The sequence below is a fragment of the Chaetodon trifascialis genome, chromosome 22, assembly GCF_039877785.1.
Source record: "Chaetodon trifascialis isolate fChaTrf1 chromosome 22, fChaTrf1.hap1, whole genome shotgun sequence".
Lineage (NCBI taxonomy): Eukaryota > Metazoa > Chordata > Actinopteri > Chaetodontiformes > Chaetodontidae > Chaetodon > Chaetodon trifascialis.
In genome coordinates, this window is record NC_092077.1 from 11,401,544 (window position 1) to 11,420,880 (window position 19,337).

General features: G+C 42.1%; 1 protein-coding gene across 4 annotated transcripts in view; it reads left to right on the forward strand.

Moving 5' to 3' along the window:
• grm8a (glutamate receptor, metabotropic 8a) overlaps positions 1 to 19,337 on the forward strand; it is a 541,588-nt gene that overhangs the window by 330,508 nt on the left and 191,743 nt on the right. For 2 of the 4 annotated variants that reach the window (XR_011603507.1, XM_070991753.1), the window contains exon 15: positions 11,614 to 11,624. The exons of the other annotated variants lie outside the window; for them this stretch is intronic. The gene's annotated coding sequence lies outside the window, so the exon portion shown is untranslated. Of the gene's footprint in view, positions 1 to 11,613; positions 11,625 to 19,337 lie in introns of those variants that run through there. 4 annotated transcript variants of the gene reach the window in all.

A 19,337-nucleotide genomic window follows, 5' to 3' on the forward strand; every position in this document is an offset into this window, starting at 1 on the left:
TCCACAGTTTTATTCATGCAGTGAAGGATTTGCTGCTGTTTCACCAGCCTGCCTCATACTCATATGAAAGCACTTCCTGTATGAACATTCGGCACATTGTTACAGCTTAAGGCGGGAGACTATTATTTGTTCGTTCTGTGGCCGCTGCTTTGCCTCACAAGGAGGTTCAAAAGACACTGATCTAAAAGTGAAGGGTGACACACCGACAATTTTTTTATCCCTGGAATTCCCACACTTGCACATGGGTTATATTTCAAGCAAAAAGGAGCAATATGCATAAACCTATAGGTTCCCACCCTGACTGCTTTAGGTTATTAATTGTTGGTATTTATAATCATGAAGGCAAGACAATGATTTTTTTATTGAAATCAACATTAGAATGAACATAATACAAACTTTGCACGCAGCTATAGCTTCACTATAGCTGCAAAGAATATGAATTGTGAAGGATGTTGCATGTGCTGAGAGCAGCCTCATGGAAGTGGTACTTGATAGTTTGTCATTGTATAGGCCTAAACAAATGAAATTCATTATAGCAAGTAACTTGGGGTTTTCAAAGTCTTGCTATTAAGCTTAGATGGATTCCATACGTAGTTAGAAAGTTAGAAAGAATTGTTCCCGGTCCACATGTCCTTGAAGGTTTCAATGTACTGATAAATGGAAGAAATTCCAGTCAAATATTATCATTATTTATGGAATCCATTTTCCCATGTGTTTGTGTCCATGTGACTGATGGAGACAACAAGTTTTGAAACTAGCCCAGTATTGAGTCAGAGCGCTGCAGCCACCAGCCGTGAAGCAGACTGTAACATGTAAACCCTCCAGGCTTTTGTGTACCACCAATGTACATCCAGTAGAAGTGCTTGTCTATGCCACTGACATGCTCAGATTGTCATTCTAAATGTGTAATAACATCATGGAAAGGTTCCCTACAGAGAGAAACCTTTTCCTTAAAGAGTAAGCTTAACAAGAAACAGCCGCTATTTCGCTCTTGGCAAAGCCACCAGACTCCATTCACGGAAACAGTAATTTTATCATCGTGAGACACACTTGAAACTCAACAGAAACAAAATCTAACTTGTCTTTCCACAGTGCCAACAATTGCTACCAACTCTGGTTTGGTTGAAATAAACCCTTAATTCATCGAGTTAGACATGAAAATACTGGGAGAGGACACTTAAGGACACTTAATACTTTCCTTAATGTTATAAAATAGATAGCAGCACAGTGGCTTACACAGGAAACCACGGTTTGAATGCTGTGTCAAACCAATGGTCACTGTTGAGTTGTAGCTAATGTAATCAAAATCATGATATTTTCATACTTAAGCCTAAACAAATTATGACCACCACCCAAAATGTTTCTCAGCAAGCTTATATTGATGGTTGCTAACTTGACTGTGATGTGACAAGGCATTGATTTGATGCGAAACCTGGATTGGCATGGACCAACGAGCGTATTACATCAAAACCATGTATGTCAGGTTAATTCTCCCCTGACTGACACAGAGGCACTGGCTTAGAGCTGGGGCTGGTCCCCGGGCGATGCACAGTGGCTCCCCACTGCTCAGGATGCTTTAAATGCAGGGAACAAATTTCCCTCTGGGGATCATTAAAGGATAACTTAACTCAGATCTTTCTGGGGGAGCAGCGTTGCGTGCTATATACAGGCTTTTAGGCTCAGCACCTGGACAAGAAAGATATGAGTGTGTTCAACTCAGCAAAAACTTGCAGCAGCTGATGATTCAGTAATTTTTTATGTAACATTTTTTAATTATGTAATTAATTCAGCTAATATTGAGGTTGAATTTAAAATGTGATAACTCAATCCAAAGACGGTGCATATGAAACAACCCACCCTGGTTCCCTAATTATCAATAATATAATTCTGTTATAGCAATAATGATAATGCACTGGCTGCAGTAATTGAATTAGATTGTCCAATGCTGTTGCTGAGGGCAACATGGAAGAAACAAACGATATCTTTTTTGTATTTGTACATATCAACAGTCAGACTCCTCTGCATCTTTGGGATTAGTACAGTTAGCTGAATGTTTCACTGCCGAGCTCACGACCTGTCTCATTTTTCAGGTTTTACAATTCATTGTGAGACTGAAAACGCTCTGTTTTAGTATGTGTTGGGTGACGCTCTAATTTGAACATGGCATCATTACTGAAACGCTGCCGAGGACAGAGATGGTGTGACACATGGCACTGAGTCATATCAGGCAGAGAAGGCAGCATTGATCAAGGTGTGATTCCCCAACCCGTCTGAATCAATGCAGACTGATCTGACATTAAGCCTGGCGTCTTGTTATCTGCTGCACGGACCATAGGAGCAGGCCATTTGAGAACAAATACAGAATATCTTGCAGCCTTAACAGTTTATTACCACTGGAAAAGCCTTAAGTTCAACATCTTATGTGCAAAAAAAGACATAAATAAAATCAATATTTACTCTGTCAGCCGGGCTATCCAGAGACATGGATTTCACTCTCCTCATTTCTATTGACTAAACTTGTAATGTGATTCTAGTGAATTGTGCTCCAAATCCCTCTTACAAAATGTCAACAAAGTCTGTGAGGACATATTTGATGCTAAACCCCCAAAGTAGTTCAGGCTCAGTAATAAATAAATAAACACTGACGGCATGGCTGTTTGCACGAGCGAAAACAAAGATGTTTCCAGGAAGCTAAACGACGCAGGGAAAAGGGTGGGAGATGGAACTGCGTTTAAATGCTTTTATGTCTCAGAAATTTTCGCTGACACTCTTTGAATGACTTTGCATGGTTGTTTTGACGGGAGCGTGTCAATGTGGAAATACCTTTCACTTTTTACCTGTTCGTGTTTCCCGTGCAGCCTCTGCGGTCCAAAGGCATCATGCCCGTTTTTGCTGATGTGGAATTTCATTGTGCGTTGGTGCATGAACCTCGTCTTTTTGACTGCAGAACATTTGTTTTTGGGAAGAGTGCGCTTGGGTGGAAAACGATGCACCTGTGAAGATTATGAAAAAAATAAAACTCGTTTTGTCTCAAGGCCAGTGGAATTAGACAAACCGGACAGGACTGAAACACCCGTGTTTCAACCTGCATGCTGCACAGTGTCGTGCGGCGTTCTGGACAGATTGAATGAGATGTCTGAGTCAGTGATGTTTGCGTGATCGTGTGTGAAATCCGGTCGGCTTTCTGCTGCCTCTACCACCTGTCAGCATTGCAGAGTTATAACTGCACTTTCCCACCCGCACCGTTTGCTTGTGATTCTTAACTATGTGGAAAGAGTTGTCAGTCAGATTGAGAACCTCTCTCTCTCGTCTAAATGGATTCAGTTCCAGTCGTGCGCAAGGTGTAAAATGCACACGCTCAAGCAGGCACACACATAAACACGCACAATTTCTCTCACTCCCTTTTGCCACATCTTTCCTGGCGCTCTCTCACTTTGTTTTTGTCCTTTCATCCATTTCTTTGCCTCCTTCCTCCTCTCTCAAGCTGGCCGTGGAGCGGAGAGTTGGGAGTGGAGGTATATTAGTGACAGAGTGACATGTGATAATGACTAACAACGACATAAAAAGGCTTTTACCACCCAGCCTTGGCAGACGGGATGGGAGGAGGACGAGGAAGAGGAGAGGCATTTTGACATCCGTGCTCCTCTCATTACCTGCTGGTCGTATTTTGGCACTGGCGCAGCTCCATCTTTCTCTCTGTGTCACAACCTGGCAGAGAGAAGGGAGGCAGGCTTTCTTCAATTTGCACCTCCCCTCCTGTTCTTTTCGATCAACTCTGTCCATTTCGCTTCCTTTCCTGCCTTACCTCCTTCTTTCTCATCTGTTCCTCCTTCCACTGCTCCTCAGCCGTCACCTTTCTTTCAAATAAATTTTCCTTCAAATAATCCTGCAGATAGGAAAAAGTGGCGATAAGGAACAGATGTAACAGCACTGTTAGATTAGAATATAATAAAAACATTAAAAACCAGAATATCCCAGTCAATGATAATTCCACCAGTGAGGTCACTGTTTCCCCCCTCGTATTCATTCATTTTTTGTTTTAGTTTGCACTTTTAAAACTATTAAGTCACTTTTTTTAAGCAATTCTATCTTTTAAATCAGGGTTCGGGTGAATATATTGAATTCTGAGCAGGTTCTGTGTGTCCGTTGGCATTAACGGCACTGAGCCATTACAGCTGAATCAGCAGTAGTAGGATCTCACCTCAGAGTTTGCAGTATCTCCAGGTTTTTGCTGATATCAAATGTAATTATGGTGTTGGCTTTCTGACAATGATAAGTGACCTGGGAGGAGTGTTTAAAGTGTAGTCAAACGTGATCAGATGGTCAGCTTCAGCTGTCTTGGCGCCGTCTGACTGATTTGGTATTTAAACTGCACATTTCGCCGGAGCGAGCTCAAACCGAATTTAGGTTTCAAGGGGAGTTTCAAAGCTTTACCGTCTCTCAGTGTATACTTCAACTGCTCTCGTTTACTAGATCATAAGCATATGAGAAGGGGGGAGATCAAGGGGACTGAAATTATGGATGAGTAAGTGGGAAATGGAGTACCCCAAGTGTTGTGGTGGATGAAAAACAACAGGCTGCTTTTGATTTCTGGGAGTTTGGCCCACAAATGACCTCAAAATATGCTAGCAGTTAGCAGGTTGGAGAAGCCCACTTGTGACCAGAGGCTTTATAGGTTTCAATCCTGAAGCTGTTACTGAGGGACATCTCCTACAATGACTCCTGACCGGGACCCGTCACCTGCTTGCAACGAGCCTTGACCTCAACTACATCCAGCAGCCGACTGAAAGACCGGCTGACGTAAAGGACCTCACGAATGCTTTGGAGGAATTCTTCCAAAAGGAAAGATGGGAAACATAAATCCATGTGTCCAAATACTTTTGGCCAATGCATTTTGCACCTAAAGTTTGTTTTATTGATAGCTGTTTTACAGTTGTATAAGTGTTATTGTTGGTGCTGTTTTGAAATGATCTGAATTTTAAGGAAGTCGTAAATCAAATTAGCAACTAAAAAAAAGTTAAAGCTCCCTTTAACACTTTACAGCAGGAGTATTTGTCCACATATAAATTAATGCTTGCACCAAGCACCTGCACCAGCTATCAGAGCTTATTCTGCATATGGTATTGTGATTTACTGACTTTAACAACTTCGAACCCCCCCCCCCCCCCCCCCCCCGGGCACATTAACACCTGCATTAGCAATAACTTCGGGTCCAAAGAAACACAGGCAGGAATGCTAATGCTAATCACTAATCATCCCCTTGCTGACAGACGCAGTCATTCCCTCTCACACACACACGCACACACCTGGGCATTAAAGTATTGTTTTGTAAGTTTGTTTGTGTGCCTTAGACAGCCCATCATCCCTAATCTACAAGATCAAACAAGCTTCCCCTAAACACATTCTGCCGCACTGTTCATCAATTACTCATTTAGTATTAATTAAAACCTGCTTTGTTTTTCCAAGTTGAATCTGATGATGGCAAATTCTCCGGAGTCGCTGCATTACTGGTTGCTTACTGCCTCTGTTTCGTGCAGTTTCTCGCTGTGTCATAAGCAGCTCAACTAAAAGCAAGCTCAGCAAGAAGACTTTATTTGTCAGAAGCGCTCACCTTGGGGAGCTGCATCTGATGACAAAAGGTGAAATGGTGCATTAAGAGGAGGAGGGAAGCAGGCCTCCCAACACAGCACATTTAACCTCACGTTGAGAAAGTGTCATCTTCTTAATATCTGAGCCCTTTACAGGACATGTGGACACATTCGCACAAAAACGCACACCGCCATGCAAACACACAGCTCGACGATAGAACGCATATTTTTAAGACCTGACTACAGAGCCGAGATTTGAACGTTGTATGTAGGCGCTGAACCGCTTCCCAGAATATGAGCAAAAAATAGAGCCTCTACACTGTGCGGTGCTCCACATTCTATAAATCCATAGAAACCATTAAAACACTATGTGCATATATCTATCACTCTTATCATCTACACATATGGATGAAGACACACACTATTACACCCCTCTATGCTGTAAAATACAGTCTGACAGACATTATGCATATGGAAGAGGTAAGCCTGTGTTTTGCATCAGAGTAAAGCTGCACTTTGCATCATAAATGCAGCAGAATACAGCTTATTGTACCTCTGTGTGAACGTAAACTGAAGTGCACCTCTGCACAGGTTTGTGTGTGTGATACCAAGACAGCATTCAACTGTGAAATGGTTAAACAGTGTCAGCATCCTGGTGTGTTTTTAACAGATTAGACTGTTTGAGACTGCAATTACATTGTGTGCATGAGTGTGCGTGTGTAAGGTTTTTACAAATATAAGTTCGAATGCATCAGAATGCGTGCAGGCAGCATGTGCGGGACATAAACACCCATTCATGAGCTTGCATTCCCAACACGGACAGTGCTAGCATGTAGTTGTAGATTTACACAAATCTATGAACACACATAATTTATGAGACGCATATGTGCATGAGTGATTCTGTATGTTTTTTTAATGTGTATAAATGCACGTGAATGCAAAGTCTTCCTTCTGTCCTGCACATGCATATATATGTGTCTGCCAGTGTGTGCGGCTGTGTGTGATGATGTGTGTATCTAGTCTACTGTGTGTGTCTGATTTCTGAATGAAAGGCTTTTATAAACAGATCTGTAAACGGTATAAACCCCAGCCGTGTATGTGCCGCACACGTTCTCACATATACAGTAACACATGCGCACACGTCCGATCTGACAGTTTGATCGTGTGTGTGCATGATGAAAACCAATAAAACGTGGAGCCGTGGTATAGTATGAGCTTCAGGTCTGTCTGATGAACCGCTTCGACTTTGCTAACATGGTCACTCTTCCTTCCTTTCTTTTTTCTTTCCTTTAGAAAGATTCTGTCGATAAAAGAACTCAAATTTGCATTTTGGAAATTTCTGAAAACAGAAGGAGCTCTGAATTGCTTGTGTAACACCTTTTCATGGTTTGGACTCCACCACAAAAATTATCTGTCTGCTCCTTGGTATTAGCATTTGTTTTTGTGTCTGTGCACATGTGATTTATTTATTTATTTATTTATTTATTTATTTATTTATTTTTGTGGAAGATGCCTGTGAGATGTGGAAGTGCAATTCATGCAAGCCAAGTTCCAAATAGACTTATCTAACAGAGCAAGACACGTTCTGGCTTAATAACAGCCATCAGTCTTCACAGTGTAAACACCAGACTCTCATTACATCTGTGTATGTGTGGAGCTGTGTGTACAGTCTGTGAGGTATGAGTTTGCATGGGAGACTGTGTGTGTTTGTGTCTGTTATGTGTGTGTGTGTGTGTGTGTGTGTGTGTGTGTGTGTGTGTGTGTGTGTGTGTGTGTGTGTGTGTGTGTGTGTGTGTTTGTGTGTGTGGGAGAGACAGAGTGAGAGATTGTGTCTCATTAGCTGTGTTGTTTACAGACAAGAGTTGGAGAGAGTTGTGAGTTGGAAAGAAACAGAGAATGACTTCCAATCATTTAATTTTAATTATACTTGGGGCATTTTTTTTAGGCTCTCTCTTTCACAAATCGCATCTTCTTTCTCGGCCTTTTGCAGTTTGTCCTCCTCCTGTCTTCAGTTGTTGCTTTCAGTATCCTATTTTCTTCTCTCTCCCTCTTTCTGTCTCTCCCTCTGACTGCCATTCTCTCTCTGTCTCAGTCTTTACACTCCATTACTGCCAAATTCCCTCACTAGCATGTGTCCCCTTGGCCTGAGGACTAGTGCGTTCCCAGCCTTGGCAGGACCTCTGACGGGCCTTTGTGCCAGGAAGGCCAGTATGACTGGCAGCAGACAGGGTGGGCTGCTCCAAGTCCATCACTAGGAAGGGGTGAGGGGTGGGGGCGAACCAAATCGACTGCATGACTACAAACTCACTTGGGTGTGAAGCAAATGTCATCCCGGCTCTTTTCATTCTTCCCTCCATCCGCATTTGTTCCAAATGGCTTGCACTGTGGTTTTGTGCCTTTTGCAGTACAACAGATTCTGTTTTTCTGAGCTATGTGAGTACAAACCCATACTGGATACTGTCTTTTCCATCACACGATAATCACTATGTGATGCTGATTGTCAAAGATTGAGCTTTTTTAGGCTTCCAGGCGAACTTTTTTCACCACCAGACCAAAAAACAATTTTAATCACCCGAAACTGAATGGAAACCGTCCCAGTTTACAGTCCTACTATGAGTTTAGTTCCATTAGCTCTTAGCTCCATTAGCTCCCTTAGCTCCATTAGTTCCCTTAGCTCCATTAGTTCCCTTAGCTGTTAGCTCTATTAGCTCTGTTAGCTCCATTGGCTCTATAAGCTATTGGCTTCACTGGCTCCATTAACAGTTAGCTGTATTGGCTGTGTTAGCTCTTAGCTCTCTCTCTCTCTCTTAGCTCCAAACACACACAACTTTGAAGTCCCACAGCTGCAACATGACATTAGACCTGTTCAAAAAAAACGTTGCCGCTTTAAAGCTTTTTAACCAGTTAATGCACACCAAATTGCAATTAAGCATCGTTGTTTTTCAATGGTCACACTCACAGGTGCCAAAATTGGGAAAATTTGGGCTTCTTTGTTGAACCTGGAAATCATTTTGGTCTCATTTGATTGGAACACAAGGTCTGGTGCTGCACAAATAAATCCATTCAGAAGTTGGAAGCCTTGTGGAAACCACTTAGAGAAAAAGATTCACCACATCTTTTTTGCCAGTCAGCTACAAAAACACTGTTAGTTGTGTCGCTTGTAGCCATTACTTTAAATCCATCACCATAGATTTAAAACAATAGCTAATATTACACCATTTGCACCATTAGCCGACTAGACTCCTCACGTCCGCAGTCAGCTTCCTATGCAGAAAATCACCTCTGGCTCCATCTGCAGTTCGCGCCACAACAAGAGTGACACGACAACATCTGCAAACAGCCCGTTGTTTATCGCCTTCTGAATTCTTGTTGAAGTACGCGGTAAAAGTAAAAACACTTTGCACTCCGCGTGTGCTTCAGTGTGTGTGCCTTAGCGCTGTGCACATCTTCACATATGTCCCGTTGTATTAATGTTTAAAAAAAGCCTCCTGGGTTAAGATGTGAAAACTTGGCTAAACATTTTGTTCCACATGCAGGCTCATTTTCTACTCTAGTGCAAAAGTACAGGAGCAGTGTAAAAGCCTTAATACATAATTCACCACCATCTGTCCGCAGCACATGTTGTGTAATAAAAGCTGTCTTGTACCCTCTTCTCCTCCTGCTTGTCTCTATCTCTCCCAGTCTCTCTTTCTCTTGCTGCTGTGTGCTCGTTTTTTCTAATTGTTATTTTTTTCTGCTTGCAGTTTCTCACTCCATTGTTCTGCTCTCATACAGCCTGGGTTGTCAGACTCCTCACGCACTCTCACACACACTTTTTGGTTGCATTTCTCCTCGTCTGGTTTCTCCTTTTTCATTTTTGTCTCTGTCTCTCTCTTGCACCCTCTCCCATCCACAGTTGATCTCTGTTTCTTCACTTTCTGCTTCTCACATCTTCTCATTTTTGGACTATTTCTCTCAAGCTCACCATGTACAATTCATTGTTGTCAATGACTCTACATGTCCAAACACAGGCCAGTAGCAGCTTCACTCTAGTTTGGGGTTAATTAGCATTTTAATAGCTCATCAGGGCTATTGTCCAGGACTGTGTTTTGGGTTTTTTCTTTGGGCTTGCACGACATTTTTGACTGTTCGCTTGCACTTCAGCCTCCCAGCAGGGGATAGCCATGCTGAACTGTGCTGCTGTGGTCCAGCTGTGTGGCTGTGCCAGTGACTAGAGACTCTTTGCAGCTTCTACCTCATGTTTGGACTTTTCACTCCTGTCCGCACTTTCAGATATCAGCCTTATTTTACTGTTACAGTCAGCCATATCGAGGTTTTAAGCTACTGCTCATACAGGCCAAACAATTTCCTGCTGCTGCTGTTCACATTAAAATCCTTCCACTCGCGAACCGGTGGGATGCTTTTACTGTGAAGGGGAAAGCAACGTGTGTGTCACCGAGTTAATTGAGCTTCATTAGCATTGCTGTTCTTCAGTAAAGCAAGTCTAATCAGCTAAATATGGCCTTTTTGTGCTCTGTTTGGTCAGTGGATCAGTTTTAAGTATCACAGAGGGGAATAGTACAAACAGAACCTTGGTTTGTGACTCGCACACAAATGTGCCATCAAGCTAGGCAATTTTTCCTTGCTGTCCATTGTTATGGGAACATGTATGGTAGACTCTTGCACCATCGTGATGTGAGCCTCAGGAGATGGAGCACAAGGGACACTGCATCACATCATGCATAAAAAAAACCTCCCCCCCCAACAAAAAAATGGAAAAACCCTGTATGTGCCTGTGTGTGCGTAGGTGTGTGTGTATCAATAGTCTCAGTCTCATCAGGTCTATTGTGGAGGCTGACAATGTAGTAGCCCTGTGAATCACTTTCTTTTGTAGTCCTCGCAGAGTCAGAGTCTGTAGTATGTGGGTGGATAAGTGTCTGTCTATCTGTGTGTGTGTGTGTGTGTGTGTGTGTGTGCGTGTGCGTGCGTGCGTGTGTGTGTGCGTGTGTGTGGGTAGGGTGTCAGCTTAGCGCAGAGCAGCAGCCCACTGTTCAGTCTTCTTCACTACGTTTAGTGCAGAGGCTCGCCATCGTGGCTCAGCCTCATGAGGGAAGCAAGGAAGAGGATCAGAGGAGAGGAGGAGGTGGAAAAGAGGAAAAAGGGGCGATGTGGGAAGAAAAGGAGGATAAAGTGGAAGGTGGAGAGGTGAAGCACGGAACTGAAAAAGCAGTATGAAGAGGATTATGATGTTATGCTGTTGAATATGACACTTATAAAGGAGACCATATTCTATTGCTTTATTACTCAGTGTGTAACTACAGCCAGGGAATAAAAGACAGAACTGATGGCCTGGTCTGATAAGTATTGTCTGTCATTGAACATTTGATCAACGGGCTCCACTTGAACTAAAACCTACAGCTCGTTATTCAAATGCTCATCTTTATGTCAACAGTATTCACAAAACATCAGGCAAAAAACATAAGATGCAGTCTTCTCTGAGAACCTGTCTTTAAAACGAACAGTGATGATATTTTATGTGATTTGCCAGTTTAGAGCATGTAAAATTGATGCCACGGCAAATCTGTGCATATATGAATACTGTATGTCAGACCTCAGTACGTCTTATTTTCCTTCAGATAAGACTAATGCTACAATCTAAGCAGATACATTTTCTTACCTACTTTCCTCTTCACTTAAACATAATTACAGATATGCCTAATTGTTTTTATATCAGGTCATAATTTGTACTTGTTTCTTTAAAACGCTCTCACTCCCAACTTGTCAAATACCGATATTTGCTCAGGAGCCCAAATGACAGCCATGACAAAGCAACGCTTACATACGTTGAAAATGAGCTGCGCAGAATAAGTTTACTTTCTTGGATCACTATCGGGTCTGAAAACATGCATGCACCAAAAAACTCTCAATTTTTAATAACTTCTTTGGAAAGCACACATCTTTTTTTCCTCCATTCAATGTCCATTCATAGCCCTCGATTACCCTCTGAGAGGTTGTGTAGCGCTGATGAATGCAGCAAGAAGGGCTGGAAGAAGGAAAAAGGCAGCGCAGAGGGGAACAGCAAACCCTCTATTATTATCAAATGTTTTCAGAAAAAAGGGGCTGTTCTGGTTTTCTCCACTCTGGGTTTATTTTTAACCCAAGAGCTGTTTCATTGTTTGCTCATTTATGTATTTTTTCAAAAATCATGATTGGGAGCAGCCCAGGCTTCGCCGAGTTGTTTGGTTTGGGTATTTGTTTGACTGTGCGAACTGTTGGGTTTTAGGGACATGCTGAGATTGTCCTGCTGGTTGGCATGAATTCACACCTGATTGGTCCTCATAGAAAATAAATACCAGACATAATTCTTTGAGTTGAGAAGACTTCTATGCAGTTCAAAACCTCCGACAGCAGGTGGTGAGGAGAAGGATCTGGAGTGCACAGAGGGGGAAGTGGGAAATCAGTCAGAAAAGTTAATCAGTGATACTCATTTGTGTAATGTTCATAATGGAGGGCATGTTCGTTTGATTCAATTTGAGGCTTTCATTCATAGCTGGAAACAGGAAAATGGTATGTGGCAGTGGACAATGTGAATTCAGTTGAATGAATGTTATTAATTTTAACTTCTTTTAATGCTCAGTATTGTGTATGATTATGAAAATGGCAACATTACATCATTTTGCAATGCATAATACACCGCAAACAAAATTCATCATTCTACGCTCTATATTGCTGCAGTTCGCTCATTTTCTCCTGTAATCACGTTTACATTCAGGACTTTCTTGATTGCTTTATGATCTGGTGGTGTGGCAAGATTGGATTTAAATTGTGTTTTGTATTTGGTTTTCATTACAGAATATTAGAGCAACAGCACGTTAAAAAAAACAGAGATATTCTTAATAAAGTTGAAATATTGAGAGAAAAGTTGTTACAGTACCAGAGTGAAATCATCCGTTGCTGTAAATAGGTGGGGGAAGGCATCTTGATGAATTCATATATTTTGTTTTTGTAATATTTCAACTTTGTTCCTTATCATATTTTGAGTTTTTCCTCAAAATCTTCGCGTTTCTCACGCTGTGGCTCCAAGACACCTAAATCCAACCCAGCTTCTACTCAGCTCTAATGAGCGGAGCAGAAATTTTGTGCTGGCTTTTACAAAGTTGATTTCTTGCTCCCAGGTGCTTCGAAGCGTTAACGTAATAAATGCAGAAAGATTGTATGAAGTGCTGCGTGGTAATCAAGCAGCGGGGGTTGTGAAGTTAGTAGGACATGAGAAACAATTACAGGTTATCAAAATGAATTCTTATTGGATGAGTGCTGTTTCCTGTGGCTGTTGGGAGAAAATGCTTTTAAAAGGACTGTGGCAGTTTTCTGGAGTATTGCATTTCTGAAATTTATTAGAGAAATACTTTTGCAGGTGAACATTTTTTTTCCTCTTCCTGACCTAAATGACTATTTGACTCTTCATATTTGCGCATTATATTTTGTCTCCTCCTTCCGTTGGATTTCCTCCCTGTTATTCCCTCCTCCATGTGGTTTATTTTTTCCCAAGCTTTTCTGCATCACTCGGAAATAAATTTACCTTTCGATCTCCCCAGTCGACTGTGGCCAATTCCGAACCCGGTAATTTGGAGCTAGAGAGGCCAAGGAAAAGTCTGTCGTGACGGATTCATCTCACCAATCCCGGAGCCTCACATTTTATGGCCGGCTCTTTAAAAGCATGTTTGATGCACTGCTGCAAACGGAGAATTGCTCTTGTAGATCACCACCGCACAATTCTCTGTCTTCCTCAGGCCAATACTACTTTGTCTCTTTTAGTTAAGTTGGTGTTTGTATATATGTCCTTTTGTGTTTAGGTACCTGCGTGCGTGTGTGTGTGTGTGTGCATGAGTGAGAGTGAAAGACGAGGGCTGAGCTATTTGAGATCAGAGGAATCTAAAGGGGGTCAAGGAAAAGCACAGACCACATACATATATAAGGCATGTCCTTGTACTTTTTTTCTTCCAGCACTGAAACCGAGGAACATGTGAATTCAGTGAAAAGAAGAAGAAATCCCTTTATTATTCACAATTACATACACAACATGCAGAGTTAGGGGGGGGGAACTGCACACGCCATGCATTTGTGAAATTCTTTCTCCGCTTTTAACCCATCCTGGTCGTCCTTCCTCCGCGGCAGACCAGGAGCAGTGTGCAGCCGACTGGCGCCCGGGGACCAGTTCCTTCGTTGTCACCGTTGGTCAGGTGGTGATCTTCTTGCATGTTTTCAGTGGGGGTATTTTTATGGAGGATACCCCAGGTGAACACGGGGAGAACATGCAAACTCCACACAGAAAGGCCCCTTTCCTCGAGCAGCTGCTCTGAAGGCATGGTGGGTACACGCCCAAAAAAAATGATATGCGGTTACACAATGGGCTGTCTCTCACCTACGGTGCCTCATTTGGCTCAGTCCAACAGGGGAAGGTGGTCTCAGTCCTGATCAAATTGAACCACAGTTTGTGTAAAAGTATGTTTTGGGGTGGTTCAGACTTTTGGATCGCTTGCAGGAAGCTCTGACAGGCAGTCGTAGGATAAACAATGCAACAAAGCAAAATGCGCCGCGGCCTCAGTGTGATGGTACTGAATCTGAGTACTGACAGATTCAACTACCTGAAACCAGATCCAGGAGTAGCAGCAGCAGAGCGCTGCTTCATTCATTAAAAGTAAAGTTTCACATTTTGATTCTATACAAATTGCTGTGAGTTAATACTGAGTGGTAAATTAGTGCTGTTATGGAGATCAGTGCTGTGCATATCAGTTTGGTGTAAATGGTAAATTGTTTCGCAATCTGTTGCTCAGTCCGTCTGTCAGTTAGTCCCCCTCTTCGGTGCAGACTGAAATATCTCACTTACTATTGGATGGACTGCCATGCATTTATACATTCTAGTGCCACCGTGAGACTGACATTTTTTGTTCTAGGTGAAATATCTTGACAGCTATTGAACGGATTATTTTGAAATCCCCTTGGTCCCTGGACGAAAAATTCTGCTGACTCTGGTGGATCTCTGACTTTTCATGTTGTTCATCATCAGCAAAATTTTGGTTGGCTGAATACTTGACTCCAAAACTCATTAAAATTTCATCAACCTCAGATGTACTTTGTGTTTAATGCTAATTACAATGCTAAATCGCAGCCTGTTAACATTTACCTCAAAACACTGCTGTGTCTTCGTCTGGTATTAGTATGTTTTCCAAATGTTAAAATATGTGCCTTTTAGCATATCAGTGCAACATACATGTTGAATATTGACGGCTTGATTGAATAGACCCCTTCAGTGTTTCCCCTAGATCCTGATGGTCTTGCACATTGTCACTTGTGTTGTTCCCCTGTCCCACTCAGGGTCTGATTTCATCACATACAAGGTATAAATGCACGACATTAAGCACAGATGGCATTATGTGTTCACTAAACTTGCCTGGTAATATCATGGCAGATACCACAGCAGAAAACAGTTTATTGAGAGTGCTGAAGGGGAAATTAATTGAAAATGGCAACTCAGTATGCACAACACGCACAAGGAGAATTTGAGAAAAGTGAGAAACACTTCAAATTTAATGAGTCATCTGCGTGACCATATTCGGCTGCTGTACAGTGAATGCAACATAGTTAACTTTGAGTTCAGAGCATGTGAGGAATTGAGAACGAGGACAAGTTCAGACTGAGCAAATTGACTGTCCATAACTGACTGGATCCATTACATTCCTCCAGGACACATAGCTGCTGATAGTTATGTGCAATAATTTACCATTAAGTCTCCCTGCCAGAGAAGGTGGGGCTGTTACACTGTGTAATAACTTCCAGGAATTTTTAACAAAGGAAATTTACGTTGAGCAGCGTCCGCATCACAAATGCGATGCTCAATAACTTAGCATTACAAATCCCTCCTCACATGGCACCAATTTCAAACTGAGCCATAGTAGTGTTCCACCTTCATTTATTTTCCCTAATTCTTTCTGCCTGTCCCCTCTTTCAACCCCTATTTTGGAGCAACCCACAGTGTGCTGCACCTTGTTCACGGTCCAAAGCTCCACAGCTGGTATGTAGGGGGTTGAGAGAGTGTTTGAAAAAAAAAAAAAAAAAAAAGCGTACTCCCTGTTTGGAATAAAGAGCAGGCTGTGTCCTATTGGGGTGGCCAGGAAGCTGGGATAAGAGTAGCCTTGGGCGTGCTTGCTTTGGTGCTGCAGCATTCAACTGATGGAGAGAATTGCTGCACACATCCATGTAAACAAACACACACATACGTAAATTGGAACACCCACAGGAGATTTTATGCGAGGGAGATCAAATAAGGGGGAGAGAAATGTTGCTGGAGAGAGTCAAGTGATGTTTTGAGCGAGTGAAGCAGAGAAAGAGGGACAGAAGAAGCAGAGATGCACAGAGAGATGAAGAAACATGACACGTCAGGAAAAGAAATCATGTGAGTTTCTTTAAAGCTCGGCTTGTGATGTGGACCTTTCTGATATCATTTGTAACACCTTGTTCATTGTGCAGCATGAACAACAAAGGGTGAGATTACAATACTGTATCACCGCACACACTGCAGGTATCACTGCAGGTGTCAATAAGTGATGGTGATAAGCTGTGTCTGTTTGCAGTGAACACCTTGTTGAATGCGTTAAAGGAATATTCCACAGGAAAAAATGCATTTATACTCATCCTGCATTGGTAATGGGGGGGGGGTCTCTCCACAGTGCACAGCCACCATATGTTTGCACGACATGATATGAGATGGAGTATGACATTTTACGCGTCATTTCTATGCATTTTAAGCCTTTTGCATTTAACACTGTTTAGCCCGCACACGCTCCCATTGTGACGAGATGGCGCATTTTATGAGTGCTGGAGTGCAGGAAAAGACGAAGTCATATGACCTTCATCAGGTGGCCTTCGTCGTCATGGTAACAATAGTCAGATAACCTCCGTTGTCATGGTTACGATCATAAAACACATGGTTATCCTAGTAAAACGGTCACTATTTGGTTACGTTTAGGCACCAAAACTACTTGGTCATATGTTTTGGAAAAGATACTGCTCTGGAGCGCGCACACACCATCCAGCAGACATTGCTGAGTGGGCGAGTGATAGCCTGACTTCAAATGTCAATTGTAAAAATTGTGCCTACTGCAGCTTGAACCCAAAAGAACTCAGCATCTCTAATGTCTGCATCGCTTTCCATTTAGCACAGCCTTCTCCATTTGACTACAGGGAGGGCACAGGTATGCAGAATGAATATTACACCCATCCTTTAGACTGAGCCTTCGGTTTCAAATTAATGTCACAGTGTCAGCCCCAATTTCAGCCTTTACTAGCTGTGTTAAATTGGAGAGATACTGCTCCCTGACTGACCCTTGTATTTGCATACACACATACATGCACAGATCTGCACAGAGACATCTTAAGTAGTTACTCGTGCCTGCAAATACATGTACACTCATGAATAAACACACACGTTCTCCATAAGTGGCTGGTAAAATCATACAGGTTCAGTCCCTGCAGCAGAACTTGTGTGTACATTACTTCACATACGCACACTCTCAGTCTTTCAGCATTTGGAGGAGTGAAGAGGGCTGTTTACTGAGAGGGCGGTTTGACTTCTGTTGGGTGGTAATAGGGAACAAGCTGTCTTGGTGGGCAGCCAAAATCACTTAATTTGAAGCACAGGTAGGAACCAGCCAGCTACAGAAGGCAGATGTGTTTATACTGAGCTTATCTGAAATTGATCATAATCTTTACTTATTCCACAAATGTTTGGCAGCGCTGAGTGGCAAATACAAATCCAAAATGGACAAAATCCAATCTCTTGAAAAAACAAGTTAGTCGTATTGTAATAATGGTTATTTTCCTGGTCGTGCCAATGTATTTTTAAATGACAAGTTTGAGGGATTTTAGTGGGCGTCAACAAGGCTTTCAAGTTTCTAAGTTTTCCAGGCTCAGACCGAAAGTTGTTCAGTTGTGAAAAAAAAATAATAAAATAAAAAATAAATGAATGAATAAACTAGAAAAGATTCTTTGGGGGGGGGGGGATTTGGCCTTGGTATTTCATTTAGGAGCACACTATTATTGTTGTAGTAACTGTAAAAACAACCTCAGAGACGTGCAGTTTTTTCCTGAGTCTGTTTACAAAGAGTGAATTGTATTTACAGTGAAAACGTAGGGTACTGAAATGTGTCATATTCGGCTCATTTTCGTCTATTTGTTCACTAAATCAAGTGGTCAGTAATCCTTGAGAGCAGCACTCTGCTTCACTAATGCATTGTGTTTTGTATTCAGAAATAGAATCTGTAGTATTATCACATACTGTACGCCTACTTAACATTCACTGCAGGGCCTGCAGAGAGGATTAGGGGAACTAAAGGGTAAATATATACAGTGAATCGGTAATAACATTATCCAACAATGGAAACAGGGGCACATCAAGTCCCAGGTGGTTTTCAGAGGGTGACGAACAAATATGCTTGATATCGGCAGCAGATCTAAAGGTGAGGCTACACAGTGCTTTTATTCATGAAGCTTTCTCCCTTATCTTTCCATCACAGCTTTTGACTCCTTACTGACCGACTCTGTAAACTGAGGGCAACATTAATAAAATTATAGGTCAGCCCCCCAACTAGGTTTTGTGTTTCGTGGTGCATTTAAGTCCCATGTCTGAGAGCAGTTCTGTAATAGACTGAAAGTTCAGTGTGGTTAAAACCAGTTTAATAACGCTGTTACACAAGACAATCCTGCATAAGTGCCAGAAACCTTATGTGAGAAAATGTATAAATTATCAGTAGAGTGATAAAACAGTTCTCCTTGTTCTCAAAATTATTCTTTGATGTCACTTTTACTGTCGTTTGTCCATAATTATTGCTGTTATTTTATTAGCGAGCTGCGTGCCGCTTCAAAGTGTGCTGGAGCACAATCACACAATACTTCAGTAATCCCAGTCATTAGAAATGACATTTTAAAGCAGAGCAAAAGGACCACTCTTTCATATGGACTAATTGAAACTGCTTTGCTCTGAACTTCAGAATACTCATGCCCCCCCCCCCCCCCCCCCCCCAAAATTTCAATCTCACCTCACATTGTCCTTCTGTCTTTATTGTTCTCGCCGATTCTGTTTTCCTTCCTATTTTCTTCCTTTTTCCATCTCTCCCTCTGTTTGTGCCTCTTGTACTTTTCTCTGCTTTTACTGCAGGGAAAAGACCTTTTTAGAGAAAGTGGCTGGGGCCACATACAAACACAACGCGCACACACACAGTTGGATGGCGGGGTAGGTATCCCTTAAAAGCCGTGTTAAAAAGCACTCCAGCAGACAAAACACTTAGTCCACTTTCAGATCAGTCACGACATCCAACAAACTACTCCCTCGTCATGTTGTAGTACATAGAACTTTGTCTGCATACACATACACTACATCATGTTATGAGTCTCCAAAGCTGTGCCAGATGTACAGTATGTGGGAAGGATCATACAATGTGCAGTTCAAAGTAAGACCTTTTTCTGTTGTGATGTTCCAAAGTGCCTCTTACTCTCTGAATATACAGCATGTGTGATCGTTGGCTGAGTGTGTTTCCCAGGCTGGATTAGCAATTGTCAAGCACTGTGTCTGCAGGACCTGGCTTTTATATAGTATCATCATAGTCAGAGTCGTAATCTTCAGCTGAAATGAACGTTTAAGGATGTAGGAAGTAGGAAGGAGGTAGGAGTGGATGAATTGTCAACATCCAACACAAGAGTTTCCTGTTTCTTATT